Genomic DNA, 25,161 nt, shown 5'->3' on the forward strand with positions numbered 1-25,161 from the left:
GAAGAAACTTTGCCTATGTCCCAACATATGATCTACCTTTGAAAATGAACCATGTGCACTTGAGAAGAATGTATATTCTGTGGCTTTGGGGTGAAATGTTCTGAAGATGCCAATTAATTCTATCTGGTCTAGTGAGTCATTTAGGATTGATGTTTCTTTGCTGATTTTTTCTTTAGAGTATTTGTCCAATGATGATAGTGGGGTATTAAAGGCTCCTACTATGATTGTATTGCTGTCAATCTCTCCCTTGATATCCTCCAGGAGATTTATTATGTATTTGGTTGCTCCTGTATTGGGTGCATATATGTTTACCAGAGTTATTTCTTCTTGTTGAATTGCTCCCTTTAGTATTATGAAGTGGCCTTCCTTATCTCTTGTTATGTCCTTCACTTTGAGATCTAATTTGTCAGATATAAGTATTGCTACTCCAGCTTTTTTTTTCATTTTCATTCACCTGAAAAACCTTTTTCCATCCCTTCACCCTCAGTCTGTGTGCGTCTTTTTTTCTGAGGTGGGTTTCTTGTAGACAGCAGATATATGGTCTTTTTTCTTATCCAATCAGTTACCCTATGTCTTTTGATTAGGGCATTTAATCCTTTTACATTTAAAGTTATTATTGATAGGAACTTATTTGTCGCCATTTTTATTCTTTACCCATGTGTTCCTTCTTTGCTTCCTATTTCTTTTCTTTTTTTTTTTTTTTTACAGCAGACCCTTTAGCATTTCTTGCATTGCTGGTTTGGTGGTAATAAATTCCCTTAGTCCTTTTTTGTCTGTGAAGCTCCTGATTTCACCTTCAATTTTGATTGATAGCCTTTCTGGGTACAGTATTCTTGGATTCAGACCCTTCCTTTACATGACTTTGTATATTTCATTCCATTCCCTTCTGGCCTGATGAGTTTCTGTTGAGAAATCAGTTGCTAGTCTGATGGGGTTCCTTTGTATGCAACTTTCTGTCTCTCTCTTGCTGATTTTATGATTCTTACTTTGTCATTGGTCTTTGCCAATTTAATTATAATGTGCCTTGGTGTCAGTCTTTTGGGGTTCCTTTTGCTTGGGACTCTGTGAGCTTCTCGGATTTGTGTGGGTTTTTTCTTCCCTATATCAGGGACGTTTTCTGTCATTATTTCTTCAAACAGGTTTCCTATTCTTTGCTCAGTTTCCTTTCCTTCTGGAATCCCTATTGTGCAGATGTTGTTTTGTTTCGTGTTGTCCCAAAGTTCCCTTAGGCTCTCATGCTTTTTAATTTTTTTTTCTAGAAGCTGTTCTACTTGCGAATTTTTTCCCATCTTGTCTTCTAGCTCACTGATGCGGTCCTCTTCTTCTTCTAGTCTACTCTTCTTGCTTTCTATTGAGTTCTTTAAGGCAGCAATGTCGTTTTTCATTTCTTCTTGGTTCTTCTTCATTTCCTCTTGGTTCTTACTCATATTGTCAAATTTGTCTTCCATTCTTTTCAGCCACCTTATGACCATTTCTCTGAATTCTTTCTCTGGAAGGTTCCTTGCCTCCATTTCGTTTACTTCCTTTTCTGGTGATGCCTGCTTTTCTTTCATATGCGGGCTGTGTCTTTGTCTTTCCATGGTCTCTCTTCTCCAGATGTCTGGTTATGTAGTTCTCTCTCTCCTGCATTGATTTAAAGGCACAAAATGCAACACAACCAGGTACAACACACAAGGCACTGAACAGAAATGTATTCACGATATTAATAACCTCCAATAAAGGTAACCACCAGAGAAAGGCAAATTAGGGGATAGGAGAGAAAGAAGAAGAGAAAAAAGAAAGAAAGAAAGAAAAGGAGTGTCACAATGAAATTGGGAAAAGGGAAAAAAAGTAAGAGAGACAAGGAAGAGAGTAAAAGAGAAAGGGGAACAAACTATATATATGGGGAGAAAACTCCAATAGAACAACCACTAATCCCAGCAAATGCCAGCAACAAATACCTGGGGATTAATATAAACTACAACACCAACTAATATCAATCAAGGCAAGAGAAAACAGAAGCAAAAAAAAAAAAAAACCAAAACAAACAAACAAACAAACAAAAGAATAAGCAAAACAACCTCACAAAAAGCATAAAAATTCGATATAATCAACATTCAAGCAAACAACAACAAAAGGACAGAGAGAAAGACAATTTTTTGGATAGTTTAGACAGCAAAGAGAGAGGTGTGTATGGACTTGGAACACGGGATTGTAGATTAGATATATAAGTAGTGTGAAATTTTATCAGGGGGTAAACAGAAAGAATAGGGAAAATCTAAAGCAGGAAAGGGGTAAGATAAACAGGACACCAAAAGGGGAAAGGTTAGGAAGAGAGTGATGGCATAAAGGTAGAGTTGAGATAGAGTAAAACGATGCTAAAGGAAAGATGAAAATGGAATGTAGAACACTAATCCCAAAGTAAAATAAAGAGAAAATAAAATGATACTTTTTAAAAAAAGATAAAATAGTAGTAGTAATGATACTGATTGAAAATAAAAATGTAATAATTAAAAAGGTAAAATCAAGTGAGGAAAAAAGAAAAAAATTAGTTTCTTGAGTAAAAGATGCAAAAAATGAAAATTAAAAATAAAAAATAAAATAAATAAAATGTGCAGTAGTGAAGGTCATTCACTTCCTCTATTGTTCTGTTTGGCACGCCTGTTTCTCAGTCTGGACAGTATTGCAGGTCCCTGCGTTCCACTGCTCCTCAGTGTTGTATGCCAGTCCTGATTTTTAAGCAGGCGGTGTGTCTTAATTTCTCGTATTTCTTTATTTTTGATTACACAAGAGTCAATTTGTGATTCAGCCCCTGGGTGGCAGTGTTTCTGGGTTGACTTCCGGATCTCTTTGGCCTCTCTAGCCTGTATTTGGATCCTTCTTTCCATGTGGCACTCAATACTGGTTTGTGGAAGTGGGCTGCCTCAGAGCTGGCTCTCTAATGGTCACTCCACACTCCGATCTCCAAGGTTCCAGAAAAACAACTTTCCCCTGCAGTCTCCCAAGGTGTCCCCAACTGGGTGATCCTATGTATTGGGCTTAGTAATCAGAAGCAAGGATTTGAAGAGGAAAAAGTTCAAGTGTGCGAACAATGGGTCTGCACGCAAGTTAAGCAGCCGGCACACCTTTCAAATTCTTAGGCTGTCCCTGCATGTCAGATCAAAATGGATTGCTTTTTAGAGATCCCTTCTATTAGCAGCTCTAAGGACCCCCTTCTACATTCATAGATCATGCCAGCCCCAACAGCCACGGATTTTTCTAGGCACAGACTTCCCTGGTCTTCCAGCTCCTGCAAAATGCGCGTTTCTCTCTCCCGCCGGGACCATAGACCTCACCTTATCCCAGGCAAAATCTGACCTTTCCGTGGTGGAGTGTAGAGCTCCTCTGAATCTGCGTGTTTGCGCTAATTGGGGACTGGTGTTCTGGGGCTTGCAGCTGTTCAGTGGGTGCCGCAGTTGTGGATTTTCAGGCTTCAGATAAGCTCCACTTTTCTTTTCAAGATGGCACAGTCCCTGCTTCCGAGCCTGTAGCTCCGGGAGGGGACCCAGCTGCAGTGGGGGCTGCCCGGTCAGGGGAACCTCGTCTAGCAGTCCCCAACCTTCTCCTGGAGTTTAGCTGTCCCTTAACTTGCCAACAAACACTCCTCGTGCGACCCTCAGCTGTTCTTTCTTTCTGCTCTGGGACAAGGCTCGGAACACGTCTGTCTATTCCACTGCCATTTTTTCCCTCTATTTCTTCTTTTTACAACAGTCCCTTTAGCATTTTTAAAAAATTTTTTTATTGATTAAGGTATTACATATGTGTCCTTATTCCCCCATTACCCCCCACCTCCCATTCATTCCCCCACCCCCCTGTTGTCTGAGTCCATTGATTAGGCTTATATGCATGCATATAAGTCCTTTGGTTGACCTCTCCCCCTTACCCCCACTGTCCCCTACCTTCCCTGAGGTTTGATGTTCTGATTGATTTTTCTCTGTCTCTGGATCTATTTTTGTTCATCAGTTTATGCTGCTTATTATATTCCACAAGTGAGTAAGATCATGTGATATTTATCTTTCTCTGCCTGGCTTATTTCACTTAGCATAATGCTCTCCAGTTCCATTCATGTTGTTGCAAATGGTAAGAACCCTTTTTTTTTTTACCGCAACATAGTATTCCATTGTGTAGATGTACCACAGTTTTTAATCCACTCATCTGCTGATGGGCACTTAGGCTGTTTCCAAATCTTAGCTATGGTGAATTGTGCTGCTATGACATGAGGGGTACATATATCCATTCTGATTCATGTTTCTAGTTTCTTGGGATATATTACTAGAAGTGGAATCACTGGGTCAAATGGGAGTTCCATTTTCAGTTTTTTGAGGAAACTCCATACTGTTCTCCACAGTGGCTGCACCAGTCTGCATTCCCACCAGCAGTGCATAAGGGTTCCATTTTCTCTGCATCCTCTCCAGCACTTGTCAATTGTTGACTTGTTGATAATAGCCATTCTGACAGGTGTGAGATGGTACCACATTGTTGTTTTGATTTGCATCTCTCTGATGATTAGTGATTTTGAGCAGGTTATAATATGTCTCTTGGCCTTTCTTCTGTCTTCTTTCCAAAAGTGTCTATTTAGATCAGTTGCCCATTTTTTGATTGGGTTGTTTATCTTCTTTTTCTTAAGCTGCATGAGTTCCCTGTAAATGTTGGAGATTAAACCCTTATCATTGATATCATTGGCAAATATTTTCTCCCATGCAGTAGGCTTTCTTGTTGTTTTATTGATGGTTTCCTTTGCTGTGCAAAAGCTTTTTATTTTGATGTAGTCCCATTTGTTTATTTTCTCTTTAGTTTCCATTGCCCTAGGAGCAGTATCAGTGAAGAAATTGCTTTGGCATATGTCAGAGATTTTTCTGCCTATGGATTCCTCTAGTATTTTTATGGTTTCCTGTCTTATGTTTAAGTCCTTGATCCATTTTGAGTTTATTTTTGTGTATGGTGTAAGTTGGTGGTCTAGTTTCATTTTTTTGCATGTATCTGTCCAATTTTCCCAACACCATTTATTGAAGAGACTGTCTTGACTCCATTGTATGTTCATGACTCCTTTGTCAAATATGAATTGCGCATAGTGGTTTGGGTCGATTTCTGGGTTCTCTATTCTATTCCATTGGTCTATATGTCTGTTCTTGTGCCAGTACCAGGCAGTTTTGAGAACAGTGGCTTTGTAATACAGCTTGATATCTGGTATTGAGATCCCACCTACTTTGTTCTTCTTTCTCAGGATTGCTGCAGCTATTCAGGGTCTCTTTTTATTCCAGATGAATTTTTGGAAATTCTTTCTAGGTCTGTGAAATATGCCTTTGCTATTTTAATGGGAAGTGCATTGAATTTCTAGATTGCTTTGGGTAGTGTGGACATTTTGATGATGTTGATTCTACCAATCCATGAACACGATATGTTCTTCTATCTATTTATGTCTTCCTCTATCACTTTTTTCAGTGTCCTGTAGTTTTTCGCATATAGGTCTTTTACCTCCTTAGTTAAGTTTAATCTTAAGTATCTTAATTTTTTTGGTGCAATGGTAAATGGGATTGATTTTTTAGTCTTTCTTTCTATAAGTTCATTATTGGTATATAGAAATGCCATAGATTTCTTGGCATTAATTTTCTATCCTGCTACATTGCCGAATTCATTTATTAAGTCTAATAATTCTTTGATGGAGTCTTTAGGGTTTTCTATACACAGTATCATGTCATTAGCAAATAAGGACAGTTTTACTTCTTCTTTTCCAATTTGGATGCCTTTATTTCTTCTTCTTTTCTGATTGCAATGGCTAGTACTTCCAGCACTATGTTGAACAGGAGTGGTGAGAGTGGGCATCCCTGTCTTGTTCCTCTTCTTAGGGGAAATGGTTTTAGTTTTTGCCCACTAAGAATGATGTTGGCTGTGGGTTTGTCATATATGGCTTTTATTATGTTGAGTTATGATCCTTCTATTCCCACCTTGCTGAGAGTTTTTATCAAGAAAGGGTGTTGGATTTTGTCCAGTGTTTTTTCTGCATCAATTGACATGACTATGTGTTTTTTATCTCTCAATTTGTTTATGTGATGTATCACATTTATTGACTTGTGAATATTGTACCATCCTTGCATGCCCGGGATAAATCCTACTTTGTCATGGTGTATGATCTTTCTGATGTACTGCTGTATCCGATTTGCTAGAATTTTGTTGAGGATTTTGGAATCTATGTTCATGAGAGATATTGGCCTGTAATTCTCTTTCATTGTGTTCTCCTCTTCTGGTTTTCATATTAGGGTTATGCTGTCTTCATAGAAGGAGCTTGGAAGTGTTCCTTCCTCTTGAATTTTCTAGAATAGTCTGAGGACTATAAGTTTTAGTTCTTCCTTGAGTGTTTGGTAAAACTCCCCTGTGAAGCCATCTGGCTCCGGGCTTTTGTTTGCTGGAAGCTTTTTGATGACTGCTTCAATTTCTTTCATAGTTATCAACCTATTGAGATTTTTAGTATCTTCATGAGTAAGTTTTGGAAGGTTGTATTTTTCTAGGAATATGTCCATTTCCTCCAGGTTGTCTAGTTTGTTAGAATAGAGTTGTTCATAGTATTTTTTAACAATCCTTTGTATTTCTGTGGGGTCTGTTGTTATTTCTCCTCTTTCATTTCTGATTTTGTTTATTTGGGTCTTCTCGCTTTGCTTCTTGGTGAGCCTGGCTAGAGGTTCACCAATCTTGTTTATCCTTTCAAAGAACCAGCTCTTGGTTTTGTTGATCTTTTGTATTGTTTCTTTGTTCTCTATGTTGTTTATCTTCGCTCTGATCTTTATATTTCTTTCATTCTGCTTACACTGGGCTTTTCTTGTTGCTCTCATTCTAACTCTTTGAGTTGTAGGGTTAGATAATTTATTACCATTTTTTCTTCTTTTCTAAGGTAAGCCTGTAGAGCTATAAACTTCCCTCTCAGGACTGTTTTCATTGTGTCCCATAGTATTTGCATTGTTGTGTTTTTATTGTCATTAGTCTCCAGGATGTTTTTAATTTCTTCTTTGATCTCATTGATAACTGAATCATTGTTTAATAGCATGCTACTCAGCTTCCAAGTGTTCAAATTTTTTTGAATGTTTTCATCGTAGTTTATTTCTAATATTATGCCATTGTGGTCTGAAAAAATGCTTGATATGATTTCATTCTTTTTGAATTTGTGGAGACTTTGTGACCCAATATGTGGTCTATTTTTGAAAATGTCCAGTGTGCACTTGAGAAGAACGTATATTCCGTGGCTTTGGGGTGAAATGCTCTGAAAATGTCAATTAGGTCCATCTGATCTAGTGAGTCATTTAGAATTGCTGTTTCTTTGCTGATTTTTTTGTCCAGAGGATTTATCCAGTGAAGTCAGTGGTGTATTGAAGTCCCCTACTATGATTGTATTGTTGATCTCTCCCTTGATATCTTCCATGAGTTTTTTTATGTATTTGGGTGCTCCTGAATTGGGTGCATATATGTTTATCAGGGTTATATCCTCTTGTTGTAGTGATCCCTTTAGTATTATGAAGTGGCCTTCCTTATTTCTTGTTATGGCCTTTACTTTGAGGTCTATTTTGTCAGATATAAGTACTGCTAACCCAGCTTTTTTTTATTTCTATTTGCCTGAAAGATGTTTTTCCATCCCTTCACTTTCAGTCTGTGTGAGTCCCTTGTTCTGAGGTGTGTCTCTTGTAGACAGCATATATATGAGTCATGTTTTTTTTATCCATTCAGTCACTCGATGTCTTTTGATTGGAGTATTTAGTCCGTTTACGTTTAAAGTTATTATTGAAAGGTACTTATTCATAGCCATTTTTATTTTTTGTGTCTGTGTTCCTTCTTACCTTTTTATTTCTTCTTTTTACAACAGTCCCTTTAGCATTTCTTGCATTGCTGGTTTGGTAGTGATAAACTCCTTTATCCTTTTTGTTGTCTGCGAAGCTCCTTATTTCCCCTTCAATTTTGAATGATAGCCTTGCTGGATAGAGTATTCTTGGATTCAGTCCCTTGCTTTGCATCACTTTGTAAATTTCCTTCCATTCTTTTCTGGCCTGATGTGTTTCTGTTGAGAAGTAATTTGATAATCTAATGGGAGCTCCCTTGTATGTAACTTTCTGTCTCTCTCTTGTAGCCTTTAATATTCTTTCTTTGTTCTGAATATTTGCCATTGTAATTATGATGTGTCTTGGTGTGGGTCTTTTCGGGTTCATCCTGTTTGGGACTCTCTGTCCTTGTGTGACTTTTTTCTTTGCCACATCAGGGAAGTTTTCTGACATTATTTCTTCAAAAAGGTCTTCTAACCCTTGTTCCTCTTCCTGTTGTTCTGGCACCCCTATTATTCGTATGTTGCTTTGTTTCATGTTGTCCCATAGCTCCCTTAGGCTCTCCTCCTGTCTTTTATTTTTTTTCTCCAGTTGCAATTCAGTTTGGCTGTGTTTTGCTTCCCTGTCTCCTAATATGCTAATTTGGTCCTCTGCTTCTCCTAGTCTACTGTTGAAACTTTCCATTGTGTTTTTTATTGCAACTATATCACTCTTCATTTCTTCTTGATTCTTACATAAGTTGTTGATTTTTTCATCCATTTCTTCTTGATTCTTACATAAGGTGTTGATTTTTTCTTCCATCCGGTTTATGAACTCTATGACCCTTATTCTGAATTCTTTTTCTGACATATTGCATGCCTCTGTTTTACTTAGCTGCTTTTCTGGCGATTCCTCCTTTTCTTTCCTTTGGGGATATCTTTGTCTACCCATTTTTAGTATCACCGACTGACCTATATATCGACCTGTGCAGGGGCTGCTCCTTGGGTGGCAGTGGCTTCTCTGGCTGTGGTTTCTCCTCAGGCAGTTATGGTAGCAGCTGCTTCTCAGTAGGCAGCGGCTCCTCTGGTGGGTGCTGTTCGCAGCAGTGGTGCCTCTTCTGGCTGGTGGGGGAGGCTGCTCATATAGCTGCTGTTCCTTGGATGGGGGTGGGCTGATTATGAGGTTCCTGCCCCTTGGATGGGGATGGGTTGCTCGTGTCTGCTGCTCCTTGGATGGGGGCCAGCTGCTTATGTGTCTGCTGCTCCTCGGGCATGGGAGGACTGCTCACGTGGCTGCTGTTCTTTAGATGGGGGCTGGCTGCGTGTGCTGCTGCTCCTCAGATGGGACGGGCTACTCGTGATGCCGCTGCTCCTTGGACAGGGACAGGTTGCTTGCAGGGCTGCTGCTCCCTTTACAGGTGCAGTTTTGTCATGCAGCTGCTTCTCCTCAGACAGGGGGTGGTCTGCTAATGCGGCTGCTGCTCCTCAGATGGGGACAGGTGGCTCACACAACTGCTGCTCCTCAGATGGGGGCAGGCGGTTCGTGCAGCTGCTGCTCCTCAGAAAGGGTTGGTCTACTCATACAGCTGCTGCTCCTCGGAAGGGGGCGGGCTGCTTGCACAGCTGCTGCTCCTTGGAAGGCAGCTCGCTGCTCGTGCAGCACAGTTGCTGCTCTTTGGACAGGTGCAGCCCGTGGGCTGTGCACAGCTGCTGCTCCTCAGAGGGGGGCCGGCTGCGTGGGGTTGCTGCTCCTCAGTAGTGGGTGGGTTGCTCAAGTGGCTGCTGCTCCTTGGACAGGGGCAGGCCACGTGAAGCTGCTGCTCTTAGACTTGTGGCGGGTTGCTTGCAGGGCTGCTGCTCCTTGGACAGGAGCGGACTGCTCACGTGTCTGCTGTTCTTGTGGTTGCAGTGCCCTGGGAAGCTGCATCTCCTTTGCCAATTAGGGCTGAATTCTGCTCATTTCAGCTGCTCACTCTATTTGCTCCGGGACAAGGCTCAGGACACGTCCGTCTATTCCGTCCGCCATTTTTTTCCCTTTAGCATTTCTTGCATTGCTGGCTTGGTAGTGATAAACTCCCTTAGCCTTTTTTTTTTTTTTTTTTTGTCTGCAAAACTCCGGATTTCCCTTCAATTTTGAATGATAGCCTTGCTGGATAAAGTATTCTTGGATTCAGTCTCTTGCTTTGCATCACTTTGTATACTTCATTCCATTCCCTTCTGATGTGTTTCTGTTGATAAATAATTTGATAATCTGATGGGAGATCCTTTGTAGGTAACTCTTTGTCTCTCTCTTGCAGCCTTTAAAATTCTTTGTCATTAATGTTTGCCATTGTAATTATGGCATATCTTCGTGTGGGTCTTTTTGGTTCATCTTGTTTGGGACTGTGTTCTTGTGTGACTTTTTCTTCCCCATATTTTGAAAGTTTCCTGTCATTATTTCTTTAAATAGCTTCTCTAATCCTTGCTGCTATTCTTGTCCTTCTGGCACACCTATTATATGCATGTTACTTCATTTGATGTTGTCTAAAAGCTCCCTTAGGCTCTCCTACTGATTTTAAATTTTTTTCTACAATTACTCTTCTGATTGGGCTTTTTTCTCTACCTTATCTTCTAACTCATTAACTCAGTCCTCCACTTCTCAGAGTTTTTGAAACCTTCCATTGTGTTTTTAACTGTAGCTATATAACTTTTGATTTCCTCCTGATTCTTGCATAGTTTGTTGATTTTCTCGTCCATCTGGTTTATGACCTGTATGACCATTACGCTGAATTCTTTTTCTGACATATTGCATGCCTCCATTTCACTTAGTTCCTTTCTTAGTGATGCCTCCTTTTCTTTCCTTTGTGGATTGTTTCATTGTCTCCCATTTTTGCTGTTACCAAACACTGAGTTGTGGGAGTCTGAGCCATGCCCAGCAGGAGCATTGTGCAACCCAAGCATCACTGAAGAGCTTAGGCACCGAGATGTGTGGCTGCTGTGTATTGGTGGGAGCAGTGCATGCCGAGAGTTGGTCACTCGAGAGTCAGCATGCTCAGGGGCAGGTGGGGTTGCAGCTAGGGGTCACCAGTAGCTCCCACAGGTGTGTGTGTGTGCTGAGAATCAGAGTCCCCGTGTGCCTGTGCTGAGAATCAGAGTCATGGGCACTTTTTTCAGCTGCCTTGGGCCAGCGGGGGGCCTCCACACCCAGAACCAGAGTCCTTGCACGTGCATCTGCTGAGAATCAGAGTCACGGGCCTGCTAGAGGGCCAGGTTGCAATGCTGCCCTGTGTCTGTGAGAGGCCCACTTGTGTGCTGTGGTTTGTGTGGGCCCTATGCCACTGCAGTGGGCCAGTGGGAGGGGGTCGTGCTCTGTGACTCACAGGAATCTGCGGCCAGGTTGGGTGGAGTCTTGGTGTCCATGGGTCTGCAGCTGTGGTAGCAGGTCTTTGTTCAGAGTGGCTGTATGGTCCTGGCTTGTGTCTGAGGCCAGTCTGGGTGGTGTTGAAGCTAGGTTCCCAGTTACAGCAGTTCTGCCTTTCAAGATGGCATGGTTTCTGTGCTAGCGCCAGCCACCTGGGAATGCTAGCAACAGCAGCAGGGCCTTGCAGTCTAAGACTGCCCAGTCTGCCAGCCCCTGAAAGTCCTGCAGGATCTAACTGTCCCTAACACACACACACACACACACACACACACACACACACCACATGTCCACACACTCCCCTTCACTTCCTTTCTCTCTCACACTCTCGTCCTCCCTGCTGTCCTGGCAATTACCATCTTCCTAGATCAGCCATTTCATCTTTTGTTTTCTGGTAGCTCTGTGCCTCCATTGATTTTTTTTCTTTGTGTTTCTGTCTGTTGTTTTGTTTAATGGTATTATATTATCATTTTCTTCCAATTTCCTTTTTATGTTATGTATCAGATTTAGATTTTTTGAGGGGTTTCCAATAGGTTTATGCAAAAGAAAGAGTCATATATATAGTAGTCCTTTTTTTCTGAATGCAACTTATGTCCATTTACCTGTGCAAGTTTAGTTTTTGACTCCCCCCTTTTATGTTTTTGTTGTGACAAATTATCTCTTTTATGCTGTGAGTTTATTTCCAAATTGCAGTAACTGCTATCTTTTTATTTTCAAAAATGTTTTTACCTTCTAAACTTTTATGTTATAGTATTTAAGTGTTTGATACTCTATTCTGATTAATGGTTGCAATTTCTAAGTTTTGTCAGTTCATTAGTCATCTATCTCATTGTTTTGTATCTTTTTGTCTTTTTGTTTTAGGTGGGAGAACACCTAAATGCAGCTCTTGCAGTGGTAAATTTCCTCAGCTTCCATATGTCTGGAAAAGTCTTTATTTCCCTTTCATACCTAAAAAATAACTTTGTTGGATATATTATTCTTAGCTGTTGATTTAACTTTTTCAATAATTTTAATATTTAATTCCACTTTCTCCTAGCTTGTAGTGTTTCTGTTGAAAAATCTAATGATAATCTAATGGGATTTTTTGGATGGGTTATAGTCTTCTTTTTCTTGACTGCCTTGAGAATTCTTTCTTTGTCATTAAGTTTTGACACTTTTATTATAATGTGCCTTAGAGAAGTCCTTTTTGGGTTGAGATAATTAGGTGTTCTGTTAGCTTCTTTGAAAGGTTTGGAAACTCTTTTTCAATTATTTCTTTGAATAGGTTCTCTGTTCCCTTCTACTGCTTTTTGCTTTTTGTTTATTTTTTTGTTTTTGTTAATCCTCACCTGAGGATATTTTTCCATTGATTTTTAGAGAGAGTGGAAGAGAGGGGGAGAGACACACAGAGAGAAACATTGATATGAGAGATACACATCAATTGGTTGCCTCCCATGCCTGACCAGGGATCGGAATCAAGACTGCAAATGAGGTACATGCCCTGGAATGGAATTTAACCTGAGACCCTTCAGTCCTCAAGCTGACACTCTATCCACTGAGCCAAACTGGCTAGGGCATGCTTTTTGGTATACACATTATTCTTATATTTCTCTCTCTAATAGAGTCAGATAGTTTTTGTAGAGTTCTTTCTCTCTTTTTTTTTTTTTACTTTCAACTTTCTCTCTTCTTTCACCCCTAAATCATTCCTAGATTGCTGTTTCATATCTCTTATTCTTTTCTCCATTTGATCTGCTCTATATTCTAAGCTTGCTAGTTTATTATTCATATCTCTTATTGAGTTCTTCAGCTTCATAACTTCTGTTTGGGGTCTTTTTATGTTGAGATGTGATCCCTTTATTGTCTTTATTTGGTTTTGGAATTAGAATAATGTTGGCTTCATAAAAAGAGCTTTGGAGTGTTTCTTCCTTTTGAATTTTTGGAATAGTGTGAGGAGGATAGGTGTTAGTTCTTCTTTGAATGTATGGTAAAATTCACCTGTAAATCCATCAGGTCCGGGACTTTTGTTTGCCAGGAGTTTTTTAATTACTGTATCAATTTCATCAGTTGTTATTGGCCTACTCAGGTTTTCTGATTCTTCCTAACTCAGTTTTGGAAGATGATATGTTTCTAGGAATTTATCCATTTTGCTCAGGTTGTTTATTTTGTTGGCATATAGTTGTTTATAATCCTTTGTATTTCTGTAGTCCATTGTTATATAGCCTCTTTCATTTCTGATTTTGTTTATGTAGGTCTTCTCTCTTTGTTTCTAGATGAGTCTGACTAGGAGTTCATCAATATTGTTTATCTTTTCAAAGGACCAGCTCTTGGTTTCATTGATCTTTTGTATTGTCTTATTGTTTTTAGTTTCAATGTCATTTATTTCCACTCTGATCTTTATTATTTCCTTCCTTCTACTTCCTCTGGGCTTTTCTTGCTATTCTCTTTCTAATTCATTTAGTTGTAGGGTTAGATAGCTTATTACTCCTTTTTCTTGTTTCTTGAGGTAGGCCCGTAGTACTATAAACTTCCCGCTCAGGTCTGCTTTTGCCATGTTCAATAGGTTTTGGGTGGTTGTGTGTTCATTTTCATTTGTTTCCAGGAAGTTTTTAATTTTTTTGCTTGATCTCATTGACCACCTACTCATTGTTTAATAACATGCTATTTAGCCTCCATGTTTTTGAGGGTTTTTTTTTTATTGTTGTTGATTTCTAACTCCATGCCATTGTGATCTGAGAAGATACGTGGTATTATAACAATCTTTTTGAATTTGTATAGACTTGTTTTGTGCCCTAATATGTGATCTATCTTTGAGAATGTTCCATGTGCACTTGAAAAAAAATGTATATTCTGTTGCTTTGGAGTGAAATGTTCTATAAATATCGTTTAAATCCATCTGATATAGTGTGTCATTGAAGGCATCTCTTTCCTGTTAATTTTTGTCTGGAAGATCTATCCAGTGATGTCAGTGGGGTGTTTACATTTTCAACTATAACTGTTTTGCTGTCAATCTCTGTTAAAGTCCATATGAGTTTTTTTATGTACTACGGTGCTCCTATATTGGGTGCATATATGTTTACAAAGGTAGCATTTTCTTATTGAATCATTCCCTTTAGTATTATGAAGTGGTCTTCTTTGTCTCTTGTTATGGCCTTTGTTTTGAAGGCTATTTTGTCTAATATGAATATTGCTGACCCAGATTTTTTTTCTCTCCATTTGCATGGAATATATTTTTCCATCTTTTCACTTTCAGTCTGCGTGTATCTTTTGTTCTGACTTGGGTCTCTTGTAGACAGGGTATATGTGGGTTCTGTTTTCTTATCCATTCCATCACCCTATGCCTTTTGACTGGAGCATTTAATCCATTTAAATTTAAGATTATTATTGATAGGCATTTATTTATTGCCATTTTTATTTTCTTTGTGCCTATGATCCTCTCTCCTTTTCTTTTTCTTACAGCAGTCCCTTTAACATTTCTTGCATTGCTGGTTAGGTGGTAATGTATTGCTTTAGCCCCCTCCCCCTTTTTTTCCTTTGGTCTGGAAAGCACTTTATTTCACCTTCAATTTTAATTGATAGCCTTGCTGGATATGGTAGTCTTGGATTTATACCCTTGCTTTTCATTACTTTGTATACTTCATGCCGCTCCTTCTGGCCTGAAGTGTTTCTATTGAGAAGTCAGCTGACATTCTAATGGGAACTCTTCCTATCTCTCTCTTGCTGCCTTTAAGATTCTTTCGTTGTCTTTAATGTTTGCCATTTTAATTGTGATGTGTCCATGTGTAGGTCTCTTTGGGTTCCTCTTGATTGGGACTCTTTGTGACTCCTGAACTTGTGTGACATTTTCCTTCACCAGGTTGGGGGAGTTTTCTCCCATTGTTTCTTCAAACAGGTTCCCTGTTCTTAGCACACCCTCTTTCCTTCTAGTATTCCTATAATGTGGATGTTACTACATTTCATGTTGTCCCAGAGCTCCCTTAAGCTATCTTCCTGTTTTTAATTCTTTTTTCTATTTAATGCTATAATTGAGTTTATTTCTACCTTGTCTTTCAAATTGCTGACTCTATCCTCTGCTTCATCCAATCTATTTTTAATACTTTCTAGTGTTTTCTTGATGTCCTATATATCATTCTTCATTTCTGTCTGATTCTTATTCATGGCCTCTATTTCCCTTTTCAGGCTGTTTTAATTTGCACTAAGTTCCTTAAGCACCTTTATAACCATTGCTTTGAACTCTATTTCTGATAGGTTGCTTCCCTCCATCTCATTTAGTTCTTTTTCTGGAAATTCCTTCTTTTCTCTCATTTAGGGGTATTTTTTTGTGTCTACATTTTAACTGTCTCTTTGTATTTGATTCTATGCTTTAGGCAGAACTGCTATACCTCCCAGGCTTTGTGGGATGGCCTTATGCAGAAACTGTCTTAATGGGTCCAGTGGTGCAGTCTCATTATTCACCTGAGCTGGATGCTCTAGGAATGCCCCTTCTGTGCATTATTTGGGCTTTCCTATTGTAATTTGGACTTGATTGTTGATATCCCATGTGTAGGAGGGATCTCCCCTCCAACTTGCTGCCAGTGAAGTTCAACCCCAATGTCATTATGCCAGCTGTTATACATGTGCTGACAGAACAAAATAAGACACAACAGGGCCAAACCAAAAACACCATGAAAATCAAGCTACTTTATGCAACAATAATAGGAAAGACCAAGAAGGAAAAGGAATAAAAAGCAAAGCAAATAAACAATAAAAAGAGTATTATAAGAATATGACCAGTGACTTAGAGGGATTATAAAGAAAAAAAGAGAAAGAAGAAGACCAAAAAATGGCTATATGAAAGAAAGGAGGAAGCTAAAAGAACTAGTGTCAGTGGAAAAAGGAAGAGGAGACAGAAAATAAATGAAATAATAATGATGAATTTAAGACATAGTAATAATGGGTATATTAACATATAGAAAGGAAAAGTAAAAGGGAAAAATGAAAAAATAAGAAAAATTAATAATAATTATTATAGACTAAAGTAGAATAGAATCAACAAAAAGAGAGAAATTAGAGATATGCAAGAAAAGAGAAATAAGAAAAAGAGGGGGAAAAGAAATAAAAAAATTCACTCAAGAGAAACCAAGATGGCGGCATAGGTAAACACCTAAACTGCTGCCTCGCACAACAATTTCAAAACTACAACTAAAAGACAGAACGGACACCATCCAGAACCACAGGAAAGCTGGCTGAGTGAAAATTCTACAACTAGAAGGAAAGAGGAAAGCTCACAGAGAATTGGAGGTACGGCAAAGGGGCTTTGTGCGCGCAGAGAGGAAGGGCGGCTGAGAGCCTGGCTGACTTTCTCTGGCGGAAGGGGGAAGGAAGCTTCCGACCGCACTGAACCCCAGTTCTGACAGCACTGAACCCCAGTTCCGGGCGAACCCCTGGGGACCCATGCTCTTACAGGGGGAGTCTGGACTCTCGGGCGGAGACTCGGGAGCCGGGGAAGGCGGAGGACTGAAAGTGCCCGCGCGCGCGCGCCAGTGCGCACAAAGGCTGCGGAAGTTGCCACAGGCTTTCCCTAGTGGAAGGGAGTCAGAGGATTCTGACTGCACTGAGCCCCAGTTCTGACTGCAGTGAACCCCAGTTCCAGGCGAGCCCCTGGGGACCCACACTCTTGTGGGGGAGTCTGAACTCTCGGGCGGAGACTCAGGAGCCGGGGAAGGCGGAGGACTGATAGCGCGCGTGCGCGTGCCAGGGTGCACAAAGGCTGCGGAGGTTGCCACAGGCTTTCCCTAGTGAAAGGGAGTCAGAGGCTCCTGACGGCACTGAGCCCCAGTTCTGACTGCAGCGAACCCCAGTTCCAGGCGAGCCCCTGGGGACCCACGCTCTTGTGGGGGGAGTCTGGACTCTCAGGCGGAGACTCGAGCTGGGGAAGGCGGAGGACTGAAAGCGCACATGCGCGCAAGGGCAAGGCTGACAGGAAGCCAAAACTGAGACTCCACCCCATCCAAGCTGAGCACAGAGGCTATTGCAATTTGGCAAGTCTAATCCTATAAGGCTGCCTCCAGCACCGAACTTCTCCCAGCATAGACACAGCTGATCCTTACAGCCAACTGGCCCGGAGGTCAATTCTTCCCAGTGATACCAACAACAATAAAGACTTAATTACAACAAGGCTGTACACACAGTCCACAAAGGGGTGCACCAAGAGTGTCCACCTCAGGTTAACTGGGGAAGCAGACCCACTGGGCCATATTGGAAACCTAGCACAAATATATACCTTACCAACTCAGGGAATCAGTGAAAATGCGGGGTCAAAGAATCAGATCACAAACGAAAGAAATGGAGGAAAACAAACGACTGGATATAGAATTCAAAACCACGGTTATTAGACTTTTTAAGAATATCCTAGAAAAGGCCGATAAATATAACGAGACCCTCGAAGATATGAAAAAGGACCAACTAGAAATTAAACATACACTGACTGAAATAAAAAATATTATACAGAGACCCAGAAACAGAATAGAGGAACACAAGAATCAAGTCAAAGAATTGAAATACAAAGAAGCAAAAAACACTCAACCGAAAAAGCAAAAAGCAAAAAAAAAAATCCAAAAAGTTGAAGATAATGTAAGAAGACTCTGGGACAACTTCAAGCGTACCAACATCAGAATTATGGGGGTGCCAGAAGAAGAGAGAGAGCAAGATAACAAAAACCTATTTGAAGAAATAATGACCGAAAACTTCCCCCACCTGGTGAAAGAAATAGACTTACAAGTCCAGGAAGCCCACAGAACCCCAAACAAAAGGAATCCAAAGAGGACCACACCAAGACACATCATAATTAAAATGCCAAGAGCAAAAGACAAAGAGAGAATATTAAAAGCAGCAAGAGAAAAACAGTTAATTACCTACAAGGGAGCACCCATACGACTGTCAGCTGACTTCTCAACAGAAACTATGCAGGCCAGACGGGAGTGGCAAGAAATTTTCAATGTGATGAATAGCAAGAACCTACAACCAAGATTACTCTACCCAGCAAAGCTATCATTCAGAATTGAAGGGCAGATAAAGAGCTTCACAGATAAGAAAAAGCTGAAGGAGTTCATCACCACCAAACCAGTATTATATGAAATGCTGAAAGGTATTCTTAAAGAAGAGGAAGAAGAAAAAAGTAAAGAGAAAAATTATGAACAACAAATACATATCTATCAACAAGCGAACCTAAAAATCAAGTGAATTAAAAACCTGAGGAACAGTATAATCTGGTGAATATAATAGAATCAGGGGCATAGAAAGGGAGTGGACTGATAATTCTCAGGGGGAAAGGGGTATGGGGGGTTCATGAAGAGAATGGACAAAAATCATACACCTATGGATGAGGACAGTGGGGGGGGAGGTAAGGGCAGAAGGTGGGGTGAAAAATGGGTGGAGGGGAACTATGGGGGGAAAAAGGAGAAATAATTGTAATAATCTGAATAAAGATTTATTAAAAAAAAAATAAAAAAAAATTCACTCATACACACACCAAAAAACAAAACCACACACTCAAAGACATTTAGGTCTGCTATTTGTGGGGCTTCCTAGGTTTTGCTCTGATGTTGTTAAATCTGGTTCCCTGGTGTGTCTATCCTGGGCCTCCTGGGAGCTTCTCTAGTGCAGGTGAATGTGAGTCAATGTCCCTTTCTGGACCTGGGCAACCTGATTGAGTATGAAAGGTGGAGTTCATAGTAGTCCAATGGTCAGGGACTCCTTTACCCAGAGGCTAGGTCTGCCTTGAGTCTCATGCCTTCATTGTCCCTCTTCTGAGTTGTACTCCATTCCCCCACAGAGCTAGTCCCACAGGTATCAGCTGCAGGCACTTGTGGTCCTACTGGCATTTGCCTTGCTTCGTGGTACAGGGTGGTGTCTGTGGCAAGGGGGGAGGGTTTTGGGGGACAGTGGGGCATGTGTAAGGTCTCACTGGCATTCACCTCCCTGCACCATCTGGGGCAGTGTCTGTGGCCTGGTCCCCAAAACTGTTTCTGACTAATTAGATCCGGCAAAGACTCAAAGCCTCCAGAGACCTGCCACTGCTTGCAGACTGATTGGATTCAATCTTGAATAGCCTCAGACAATCATCCACAGGTTGGGTGAGAGGTTTTCCAACAGGGAGGGGCAATTGCTTCTGCCTGGGATAATTGTCTTAATGGGTCTCAGAAAGGGTAGGGCCAGGAGGTTTCCAATAGGGTGGGGTAACTCTCTTTCCCCCAGGCAAAAAAATGCCTGGATAGCAAAGGTCTGCCTGAGGAAGATGACCTTTGCAGTGTGTGGGAATGACTCAGCACAGGAAACCCGAGAGCCCCCAACCCTGGCTTACACAGCTCCACTCCACTCTGCCCTCCCTCTGCTGGAGCCCAGGGTAAGTGGCTGCTTACAAAATTTTGTGCATTGTCCCTTTAAGAGGGTGCCTGCATTTCCAGCCATCTCTCGCTAGCAGACAACAACCCTACTGCTTTTCACAGCCAGATGTTCTGCGGGCACCATTCTCAGTTCTGGTGCTCTTTGCTGGGGGGCCCAGCTTGGAGATTATACCCCAGAGTTCTCAGTGACAATCCCCCACAGCTGAGATATCTCTCCAGAACTTTAGCTGCTGTCTGTGGGAGCAGGGCCAGCCCTTTTGCACCTCTCCACTTGCTACCAGTTTCTATGTGATCTCTACTTTCCATCCTTGGTTATCAGAATTCTCTCCAGCTAGTCTTCAGTTGATTATTCAGGATGTTGTTGTTGTTTTTTTGTATTTTAGTGGTGATTACTGTTTGGTCCTGGAAGTGTGTCTGTGTAGCCTCCACATACTCCACCACCATTTAACATCTCCCAGTGTACAAGTCTTACATCTCCTTGAATAAATGTATCTCTAAGTACTTTATTCTTTTTTATGTTATTATAAATGGAATGGCTTCCTTAATTCATTTTTTGATTGTTCATTCCTAGTATATAAAAACAAACTGATTTTTGTGTTAATTTTGTATCCTGCAACATTGCTGAATTTATTTATTAGCCATAACAGTTTTTTGTGATATTTTTAATTTTATACATATAAAATCATGTCATCAGCAAGTAAAATTATTTTTCCTTTTTTCTTTTCAATTTGGATGACTTTTATTTATTTTTCTTGCCTAATTGCTCTGGCTAGACTTTATAGTATTATGTCAAACAGAAGTGATAAATGTAGGCATCCTTGTCTTGTTCCTAATCTTAGGAGATAAGCTTTTGTTCTCTCTTCATTAAGTATGATGTTAGTTGTGGGTGTTCCATGTATGGCCTTTATTATGTTGAGATAGTTTATTTCTATTCCTAGTATGATGAGTCTTTTCATCACAAAAAGATGTTGAATTTTGTCAAATGCTTTTTCTGTATAAATTGAAATGATCATATGTAATTTTTTCTTTATTGTGTTAATGTGGTATGCTAAATTGATTGATATTTATACATTGAAACATTCTTTTATGCCAAAAATAATCACCACTTTGTCATAATGTATAATTATTTTATTATATTAAAGAGCTCTTAACTGTTGAATTTCACTTGTTAGTATTCTGTTGAAAATTTTTGCATTAATTTTCATAATGCATTGTGAATATAGACATTGGTCTATAGATTGGACTTCTTCCAGTGTCTTTATCTGGCTTTGGTATCAGAATAATAGTTTCTCTCCATAGCATGAGTTAGAATGTGTTCTTATCTTTTCAATTTCTTATAAGAATTTGAGAAGAGCCTTGCTGGCTTGGTTCAGTGGTTGAGCACTGAATATGAACCAGTAGATCACGGTTTGATTTCCGGTCAGGCTACATGCCCAGGTTGTAGGCTTAATCCCCAGTGGGGAGTGTGCAGGAGGCAGCTGATCAATGATTCTCTCTCATCATTGATGTTTTTATCTGTCTCTCCCTCTCCCATCCTCTCTAAAATCAATATATATATAAAGGAATTGAAAAGAATTCATGTTATTCTTCTTTCTTTCTTTTTTTTATTGTCTAAAGTTTTACATGTCTCCTTTTTCCCTAATTGACCGCCCCTTCGCTCAGCCATTCCCATCCCAGGCAAGCCCCCACCGCCCCAGTGCCTGTGTCCATTGGCTATGCAAATATGTATGCGTACAAGTCCTTTGGTTGATCTCTAACCCCCCACCCTCCCTGCCACTTGTCTCTGGATCTATTCTTGTTCATCAAATTATGTTGATCATTATATCCCACATATGAGTGAGATCATGTGATCTTTCTCTTTCTCTGACTGGCTTATTTTGCTTAGCATAATGCTCTCCAGTTCCATCCATACTGTGCAAATGGTAAAAGTTCCTTCTCTTTTATAGCGCATTGTATTCCATTGTGTAGATGTACCACAGTTTTTTAATCCACTCATATGCTGATGGGCACTTAGGCTGTTTCCAAATCTTAGCTATTGTAAATTGTGCTGTTATGAACATAGGGGTGTTCTGATTGGTGTTTCTGGTTTCTTAGGATATATTCCTAGAAGAGGGATTACTAGGTCAAATGGGAGTTCCACTTTTAACTTTTTAAGGAAACTCCATACTGTTCTCCACAGTGGCTGCACCAGTCTGCATTTCCATCAGCAGTGCACAAGGGTTCCTTTTTTCTCCACATCTTCGCCAGCACTTGTCTTTGTTGATTTGTTGACAGCCATTCTGACAGGTGTGAGATGGTATCTCATTGTCGTTTTGATTTGCATCTCTCGGATAATTAGTGACTTTGAGCATGTTTTCACGTGTCTCTGGGCCTTCCGTATGTCCTCTTTAAAAAAGTATCTATTTAGATCCATTGCCCATTTTTTTGATTGGATTCTTTATCTTCCTTTTGTTAACTAGTATGAGTTCTCTGTAAATTTTGGAGATTAAAACCTTATTGGAAATACCTTTGACAAATATGTTCTCCCATGCAGTGGGCTTTCTTGTTTTGTTGATAGTTTCTATGCAAAAGCTTTTTATTTTGATGTAGTCCCATTTGTTTATTTTCTCTTTGGTCTCCATTACCCTAGGACAGGGGTCCTCAAACTTTTTAAACCGGGGGCCAGTTCACTGTCCCTCAGACCATTGGAGGGCCGGACTATAGTTTAAAAAACAAACTATGAACAAATTCCTATGTGCACTGCGGGCCCGGGACGAGTCGGCTGTTAAGCAGGACAGGCAGCGGCACCCAGCAGGCCGGATAAATGTCCTCGGTGGGCCGCATGTGGCCCACGGGCCGTAGTTTGAGGACACCTGCTAGGAGCTATATCTGAAAAGATATTCTTACGACATATGTCTGCAATTTTGCTGCCTAGGGAGTCTTGTAGGATTTTTATGGTTTCTTGTCTTACATTTAAGTCCTTCAGCCATTTTGAGTTTGTTTTGGTGTATGGTGTAAGGTGGTGATCTAGTTTCATTTTTTTTATATGTATCTGACCAAATTTCCCAGCACCACTTATTAAAGAGACTGTCTTGACTTCATTGTATGCTCTTGCCTCCTTTGTCAAATATTAATTGAGCATAATGGCTTGGGTCCATTTCTGGATTCTCTATTCTGTTCCATTGGTCGACTACTATATGTTTGTTCTTGTGCCACTACCAGGCAGTATTGAGAACCGTGGCTTGATTTCTTTGTTCTTTCTCAGGATAGCTGTGGCTATTTGGGGTCTTTTTTTTTATTCCATATGAATTTTTGGAGAGTTTGTTCTAGATCTTTGAAATATGCCATTGGTATTTTAATGGGGACTGTATTGAATCTGTAGGTTGCTTTGGGGAGTATGGACATTTTAATGATGTTGATTCTACCAATCCTTGAACGTGGTATGTTTTACATTTGTTTATGTCTTCCTCTATCTCTTTTTTCAATGTCCTGGAGTTATCCCAGTGCAGGTCTTTTACCTCTTTAGTTAAGTTTATTCCTAGGTATCTTAATTTTTTGGTGCAATGGTAATTGTTTTTTTTTTTCATTTCTTTTTCTGTGAGTTCATTATTGCTATATAAAAAGGCCGTAGATTTCTGGATGTTAATTTTGTATCCTACTACATTGCCCAATTAATTTATTAGGTCTAGTAGTTTTTTGATGGAGTCTTTGAGGTTTTCTATGTATAGTATCATGTCATCTGTGAATAAAGACAGTTTTACTTCTTCTTCTCCAATTTGGGTGCCTTTATTTCTTCTTCTTGTCTGATCGCTATGGCTAGCACTTCCAGTACTATATGTAACAGGAGTGGTGAAAGCGGGCATCCCTGTCTCCTTCCTGTTCTTAGGGGAAATGAGTTTAGGCTTTTACTATATTGAGGTATGATCCCTCTATTCCAACTTTGAGAGTTTTTATCAAGAAAAGGTGTTGGATTTTGTGAAATGTTTTTTCTACATCGATTGATATGATTATATGATTTTTGTCTTTCAATTTGTTTATGTGATGTATCACATTTATTCATTTGTGGATATTGTACCATCCTTGCATCCCCAGAATAAACCCACTTGGTCATGGTGTATGATCTTTCTAATGTAATGTTGAATCTGATTTACTAGAATTTTGTTGAGGATTTTAGCATCTATGTTTATCAAGGATATTGGCCTGTAGTTCTCTTTTTTTGTAGTATCTTTATCTGGTTTTGGGATTATGGTAGTGCTATCTTCATAGAAGGAGCTTCAAGGTGTGTTTTCCTCTTGAATTTTTTGGAATAGTCTGAGAAGGATAGGTTTTAGTTCTTCTTTGAATGGATAGTAGAACTCCTCTATAAAGATGTATGGACCAGGGCTTTTGTTTGCTAGGAGATTTTTGATAGATGCTTCAGTTTTTTCGATAGTTATCAGCCTATTCAGGTTTTTTAACTCTTCCTGATTGAGTTTTGGGAGCTTGTATTTTTCTAAGAATATATCCATTGCATCTAGGTTGTCCATTTTGTTGGAATAAAGTTGTTCATAGTATTTTCTAATAATCATTTATATATCTGTGCGGTTGGTTGTTACTTCACCTCTTTCATTTCTGATTTTGTTTATTTGAGTCTTCTCTCTTTGTTTCTTGATGAGCCTGGCTAGAGGTTCATCAATCGTGGTTATCCTCTCAAAGAACCAGCTCTTCGTTTTGTTGATCTTTTGTATTGTTTTATTATTTTTGTTTAGTATCTAGGTCATTTATTTCTGCCCTGATCTTTATTATTTCCTTCCTTCTGCTTATACTGGGCTTTTCTTGTTGCTCTCTTTCTAATTCTTTCAGTTGTAAGGTTAGATAATTTATTACCATTTTTTCTTGTATTTTGAGGTAGGCTTGTAGAGCTATGAACTTCTATCTCAAGACTGCTTTCACTGTGTCCCAACAATTTTGGATTATTGTGTTTTCATTGTCATTTGCTGCCATGATGCTTTTTATTTTTTCTTTGATCTCTTTGGCAACCCAAGCATTGTTTAATAGCATGCTATTTAACCTCCAGGTGTTTGATTTTTTAAAATTATTTTTATTGTGGTTTATTTCCAATTTTATGCCATTATGATCTGAGAAGGTGTTTTATATGATTTCTATCTTCTTGAATTTGAAGAGACTTTGCCCATGTCCCAATATGTGGTCTATTTTTGAAAATGACCCATGTGCACTAGAATAGAATGTATATTCTATGACTTTGAGGTGAAATGTTCTAAAGATGTCAATTAAGTCCCTCTGAATTAGTGAGTCATTTAGGATTGCTGTTTCTTTGCTCATTTTTTGTTTAGAGAATTTGTCCAGTGGTGTTAGTGTGGTACTAAAATCCTCTACTATGACTGTATCGCTGTGAATCTCTCCCTTGATATCCTCCAGAAGTATTTTTATGTATTTGGGTGCTCCTGCATTGGGTGCATATATGTTTACCAGAGTTATATCTACTTGTTGAATTGCTCCCTTTAGTACTATGATGTGGTCTTCCTTATCTCTTGTTATGTCCTTCACTTTGAGACCTAATTTGTCATATATAAGTATTGCTACCCCAGCTTTTTCTTCATTTCCATTAACCTGAAATACCTTTTTTA

This window comes from Plecotus auritus (assembly GCF_963455305.1).
Source record: "Plecotus auritus genome assembly, chromosome: 3".
Classification (NCBI taxonomy): domain Eukaryota; kingdom Metazoa; phylum Chordata; class Mammalia; order Chiroptera; family Vespertilionidae; genus Plecotus; species Plecotus auritus.